The sequence below is a fragment of the Echinops telfairi genome, unplaced genomic scaffold (assembly GCF_000313985.2).
Source record: "Echinops telfairi isolate 266 unplaced genomic scaffold, ASM31398v2 ScPeMD7_7458;HRSCAF=8496, whole genome shotgun sequence".
NCBI classification, from domain to species: domain Eukaryota; kingdom Metazoa; phylum Chordata; class Mammalia; order Afrosoricida; family Tenrecidae; genus Echinops; species Echinops telfairi.
Window position 1 is genome coordinate 312022 of NW_022111358.1, and position 6874 is coordinate 318895.

Here is a 6874-nt window from a genome sequence, read left to right on the forward strand (position 1 = left end):
TCTCTCCATTTTGATAAAGAGCCCTGTAGAACAGATGGTTAGGACACTCTTTTACAGATGAGAAATCCAAATTTCTAAAAGGTTCAGTGGCTTGGTCGATGACTTTTCATCAGTTAGATTTGAGCCAGTTTTGCCCAATGCTCTTCCCCAGACTCCTCAACTGACACATGGAGAATTATAAAAAGGACAGACTTCTAAGTTGGTTGAGCTATTTGCACTACCACAAAGCACAGCTTGGCTTTTGACAAGCAGAGGCAGCATTCCAACCCCAGTCATGGCATAAGCACTAGAGTTGATGTGAGACGCAGGGACCTTATATAGAAAGAACCAGACATTGAATGGGAGCAGTTGGGCTTCAGAGGTAAAATTCTCTCCTTCCAGGAAGGAGGCTGGCATTCCATTCTCAGCCATTGCACCTCGTCTGTCACCACCACCAGCGGAGGCTTGCGCATTGCTACGTCACTGAAAAGGTTTCAACAGAGCTTACCGACTAAGACTAGCTAGAAAGAAAAGCTTGGGAATCTGCTTCCAAAAACCCGCCAGTGAAACCTGAAGAATCGCGGTGATCTCAGTAGGCAGTGTTCTGTTCTGTTGTGCGTGGGGTCGCTGCCATACATCAGGCGCCAAATTCATCCACAGGGAAACAACCACCTTTGAAGCAGGAGAGTGAATGAACCATCTAGTCTCTGTTCCTCATCCAAATATCCACTTCCTACTGACGAAGATGCCAAAGAATTCCCGGAGAAACACATGACACCTGTAACGGTCAGCTGCCACACTCCCTTTGTATCAGGAAGTCAAGACACATCCGAGAAAGAATTCCTTCTCTGGAAGTCCATCTTCGCAATTCCTGCCCAAAGGGATCCCGAGACCTAGCGTCCTCTGAGGACAGCAGCGCAGTGACTTCAGTTAATGAGGAGCTGTGGGACTGCGCTCTCAAATGGCCCCAGCAAGCCTGGGAAGCTCTCCATATGTTACCCCAATCTCCAGCCCTTCTCTGTCTCCAAGGCTGGATTCTTTTCCTGAGTGATTCCAACCTTTTCCATATCTGGAACAGATGTATTTAGCCAAAACACATGTAACATTGAACCAGGTGCCCAATACTTTACAACTAACTTCCCTTCTGAAGGGGCATTATTGCTATCCCCATTTTACAGATGAGGAATCTGAGACCTGGAGAAATTACCTAGACTACCTGTGGCCCCACAATTAGCAAGTAGTGAAACAGTGACTCACAATCAGGCAGTTTGAATCCAGAATCCAAGCTCTCAGTCACTAAGCTTGTAGCCCCTCTAGCTCAGGTGGAAAGGAAAAGGTTCTCAGATCTATCGGCAACTTCTGGCTCTTGTTCTCCTTGTTGCTAGCTGCCGTAGGGTTGGCTTCTGATTCATAGGGAGCCCATGTGTCACAGAGAACTGCTTTGTGGGGGGTTCTTAGCTAGTACCTTTATGGAAGCAGTTCACCAGGCTTTTCTTTCCTGGGGCCACTGAATGGGTCCACACAACCAACCTTTGAGTAAGCCGCCAATTGCCAGCCACCTGGGCCACCCAGGCTCCGTTTTATCTTTCCATTATCTTCAGGTGCGAGGGGAGGCAGCAGAGCCTGATCTCTCTGCGCAGCATCTCAAATAGACGCTGAGGTAGTTAACGTTTATTGTGCCAACCTGGCCGATAAACACATGTGGTGTTAATTGAAGGGCAGAGAGATAAATGGCAAAGTGAGCCTCACCTTTCTAGTTCTTGGGTCTCTTGCTTTCTGATGGTCAGACCAGGGTGCAGCTGCCTTAGCCAGTTCCCTGCTTCAGCTGGCAAGGCTCATTTCCTGCAAGACATCCCTGAGGAGAAGCCACAGGGACTTACCCCGATGCAGCCCTGGGTGCTGGAGCAGCCGTGTGGAGATCCCTGCCAGTGCCGAGATGCTTACACATTCACTGACTCAGCTTTCCTCCTGCAGTCGGTCCATAGTGTGTGGTTTGTGAGCGGGAGGAGGACTTTGTAGATTGGTGTCAGACATATGGGTTAATATAGGGCTTGTGGGCTTGGGCAGCACTGGGTTGGAATGTTTTCTGGATGTGCACTTACCCTTTATATAAAACTCTCTCTTATGCATGAGTTTCTGTGGATTTGTTTCTCTAATGTACCCAGACTAACACAGACACAAACAAGGAGCAAGACTTGGTAGTGAAAGAAGCCATAGGTTCTCGGAGGCCCACCTATCTATTCCCTCCCCTATGGACGATGTTTGAGAACAACCATCACAGAAATATCTAAGGGTTGTGTTTCACGTTCAAAGCTTATTCTGTTATTTAGAATAGATTGTTTAGTATGTGTAATATTTAGACTCTGTCCAATATCAAGGTGTTCAGCTTATCTTCTATAGCTCCAGATGACAGGTCTATGATTAATTCTACTTTGACTGTCATTTGCTCCCTATTAGATACCAGACATGGTGCTACAGATGGGTTTGTCGCCCATGTGTCCACCAGGCAGTGGAAAGCAGAACAGCAAACACTTTAGCTCCTGGCTTGTTAGAGATACAAAAGCTCAGATCCCAGCCCACACTCATTGTATTAGAATCTCCATTTTTAACAAGATTCCCCAGGTGATTCCTATGTATCATACAACCAGAAGCACTATGCCAAGTGACATCCACATCTATCTCCAATTTACTGTCACGTGATTGTTTTCAACTTAAACGTCAAAGTCCAGTTTCAATGTTCTTGGTGAAACAGTAAGAATTACAACTTTCATGAACTCTAAACCTTAGATCGACCACCTAGCTGTCAGCTGTGATACTGTGGAGGCTTGCATGTTGCTGTGATGCTGAAAGCTATGGCCAAAGTATTTCAAATACCAGCAGTCACCCATGATGGGCAACCTGCAGCAGAGCCTCAAACGAAGATAATCCATGAGGAAAGGTTGAGAACAACCATCACAGGACTATCTAAGGGTGCTGATTCATATTCAAATCTTATTCTAGATGTTATTTTGAATAGAATATGCTCTATTCTAAATAATCAGTAAATGAGAAACCTTATAGTTCACAAGAGAATACTGTTTGACTCACTAGCTTCTGACATGTCATCAGGAGGGACCAATTGCTGAAGGATCAATTTGGTGACGTGTGAGGGAGACCCTTGGTGAGGTAGTCTGACAGAAAAGCTGCAATGATGGGCGCACCCGTGGTGCTGATCTGAGGATGATGAGGTACTGGGCATGGGGCTTTCTGTTGTATGGGAGGCTGCCGTGAGCTAGAGTCAGCTCCCCAACCGCTATCATCTATCGAACCCTTTAGAACACATCTTCTGAATATGTGTGATCAATGCGCAGTTTGCATGACACCCTTCTTATCCAGGCTATTCCAAGGGAAAGCACGATGTGAGCAGAATTGAAACCTAACAGCCACTCTTTTCCTGCCACATTACTCATTGACATCAAGTCAACGCCGACTCATAGTGACCCACAGAATGGAGGAGAGCTGCCCCTCTGGGTTTCTAAGACTGTTACTATTTACAGGAGTAGAAAACCTAGCCTTTCTCCCACAGAGCTGCTGGTGGGTTCTAACTGCTGGCCTTGCGAATCACAGCCCAACTCGTAACCACTACACCACCAGCACTCCCTTGCAAGCATTTTATTTAAAAGAACAACTGACACAGACCAAGTGTGATTACTCAGACACGAGTGTTGGCAGACATCTCTTGAAAACGAGAGAAATGAGCCTGTCATTTCAAGGAAAACAAACAATATTTGTTGCCAATGAAGATCTTCAAATTTCCAAGCAACTATTGGAATGATTTTTAAAGCTTGTATCTACTACTGCAAACTTGACAGCTTCCCAAGACTTACAGATTTGTCAGGTGAGAGCAGCAATGATTTTAACAAGTGTGATTTTTTTTTTAGAATATTATGTAACAAAATGTGTGAAGACTTTGCAATTTGAATAACTCAATGAAAGACTATTTCTAAGTGACCTCACCACAGATATTTAATCAAGTCTGTTAAAAAGCATAAGCGAATATATTCCAATGTATTTTCATGTAAAAAAGGATGAGATAAGGTATTAGATGCTGTATGGCCACTAACCTTTGAGAAATTATGTCTGGCCAAGTTTAGATTTGATATTGAAGGAAAATATCCACAATTATCTGAAAAGGCACCTCACTTTTCCAACTACTAGTGTTAGATCAGGCCATATTTTCTTATTATTCTTAAGTCAAACAAACATCACACAATAAGTTGAATTTCAAAACAAATATGAGAATACAGTTATTTTTCTATGTCAGACATTTGAAAGATTTGAAAAATGTAAAATGATGACACTATACACATTAATTTTTTTGTTTAGAAAATATAGTTACTTTTCATTAAAATGTCTTTTTTAACATGGAATGGGCTGATTGATGCTATTTTGGATGAAAGAAGAAGTGACCTAAATCTTTCTCGGTGTTAATTTTTAGTAGAGTAAATAACGATGTGTAGTCGACATAAACAAAAGTTTTGGGGTCCTGGATAATCTTTAAGGGTGCAAAATGGTCATGACAGGAAATATAAGTGTCACTGGTATTGCATCTCTAGAGAACCCAGCTTAAGACAGTGGTGAACCAGATGAGAAAACTGGGCCTCAAAGAGCTTGCCCACCTACAATTCAAGTCCACTCTATCTGACTCCAGAATTAACTTTCTTTGTTTTTGCTTTTTAAGCCATACACTTTTAGTATTTCATCTTCTTTTAACTTTTTATTGTGAATTAAGTGAAGGGTTTAGGGGGCAAATCGTTTTCCCATTCAACAATTTATTCACATGTTGATTCGTGTCCTTGATTGCAACCTCGCAATGTAACATCCTGTATCCCATTCCCTCCCTCTCTCCTGTTCCTCCCTCTTTCCATACTCTTCTGAACTTTGTCCTGGGGCAAGTGTTGCCCTTTGGATAGCAAAGTGTTGATTGTTCTAAGATGCGTGTGTCTGTCTCCCCAGTGTTACTGTCTTTGACTTGATGCCTACTATAACCACCCTCCAGGACAGGGTAGAACTATCCCATGTCTTTCCAAAACCGCTACTCTTTACAGGAACAGAAAACCTTGACTTTCTCCTGAGGAGCAGCTGGTGATGTCAAACTGCTGACCTTGTGCTTAGCAGCTCAATGGGCCACCCACTATGCCAGCAGTTCCCCTGTAGACCTCTCAATTATTGGGCTGAAATTAAGTCATGGCGATGTAGTTTAATTCTGAACATGAAGGGTGATCAATGGGTTACTAATGGGTGACTAGGGGTTCCACTAGTTGCTATCCAATTAGAAGGTCTGGTCTCTTTTATTATTCTGAGTTTTGTTCCACACTTTTCTCTCCCTCTACTGAAGGATCTTTCCACTGTGCTCCTGTTCAGAGTAGTCGTAGTGGGATCTAGTTCTTCTAGTCTCACGGGCATGGAGACTGAGGTTTCCATTGGACTGATGGTTTCAATATTTTCCATGTGTCTTCAATTTACCTTTACCCTTCTTTGCTCTGGACAGTGAGAAACCAAGAGCTGCACTTTAGATGGGCCCTCACAAACTTTTGAAACCCCCGTCACTACTCCCCAACGTCGGATGTAGAACATTGTGTGTGACATATGTTACACCAATTGACCTGGTTTCCCCCAAGTCTATGGTCCTAACCCTCAAACTCAGCTACTCATTCCCTCTTGGTGTTGGGTGATGGCTAAGACGTGTTCATACCTTTGCACATTGTATGTGCTACTATACTCATATTCGTGGATAGACTTCCGGGATAGGTAAATAAATATGGACAAATATTTTTTTTGTAAAACCTACATGTATTCATGGGTAAAAGCTCTTGCCCCATCCCACACCTTCTCAGCTTGTGTTGCTTATCTAAGCATCTACTCATAGATTATTGTTATTACATACTTGTGTATATAACTGTTTATTTCTTTTGCTTTAACTCTTATATTCTTCCTTTACCTTCCTCGGTTTTTGCTAACTTTCCTCTTATTGTATATTGCCTTCCCCTTCATCCAAGTTAATATGGGTCTACCTTCTAGTTAGTAATTTACTCTTCTCCCCAAGGTCACCATCAAAGAATGCTTCTTTTTGCCTGAAACCCTTTTCTTGACTGTTTATAACAGTAGTCTCATATATTTGTCTTTGGCAATTGACCAATTTCACATAGCATAATATTCTTCCCCGTTCATCTATGTTGTGAGGTGCTTCAAAGATTCATTGTTATTCTTTAATATTGTGTAATATCTCATTGTATATATGCACCCTACTTTATCCATCCTTCTTTAGCTGAGCATTTTAGTTGTTTCCATCTTTTTGTTATTGTGAATAGTGCTATCATAAACATGGGTGTGCACATATCTATGCAGGTCATAACTCTTATTTCTCTGGTCTAGTCTATAAATCTACTAGTGGGATTGCTAAATCAAAAGGTACTGCTAATATTTTAAGGAAGTGCCATGCCGTTTCCCGGAGTGGTTACACCACTTTACAATCCCACTAGCAGTGTATCAATGTTCAAGTCCTTCCATACCCTCCCAGCATTTGTTGTTTTTGTTTGTCTTTGTTTGCAGTAAATGCTGGGGTAAGATGGCATCTTACTGTTCTAATGGCTAATGGTCATGTTTGTTGGTTGCTTGAATGTCTTCGTTGGTGACAGAGATTCACTTTCTTCTGCCCATTTTCCAATTGAGTGATTCAGCTTTTTCTTACGGAGGTGTTGAAGGTTTCTATGAATTTTAGAGTTTGGATTGTCTAATGGGTACCTGCAAACATTTTTTCCTGCTCTCTGGGATCTCATTTTACTCTTGTGGTAAAATCTTTATATGTGCATAGATGTCTAATACTTAGGAAGCTGTCTTTCCATCTGCTGCTTAT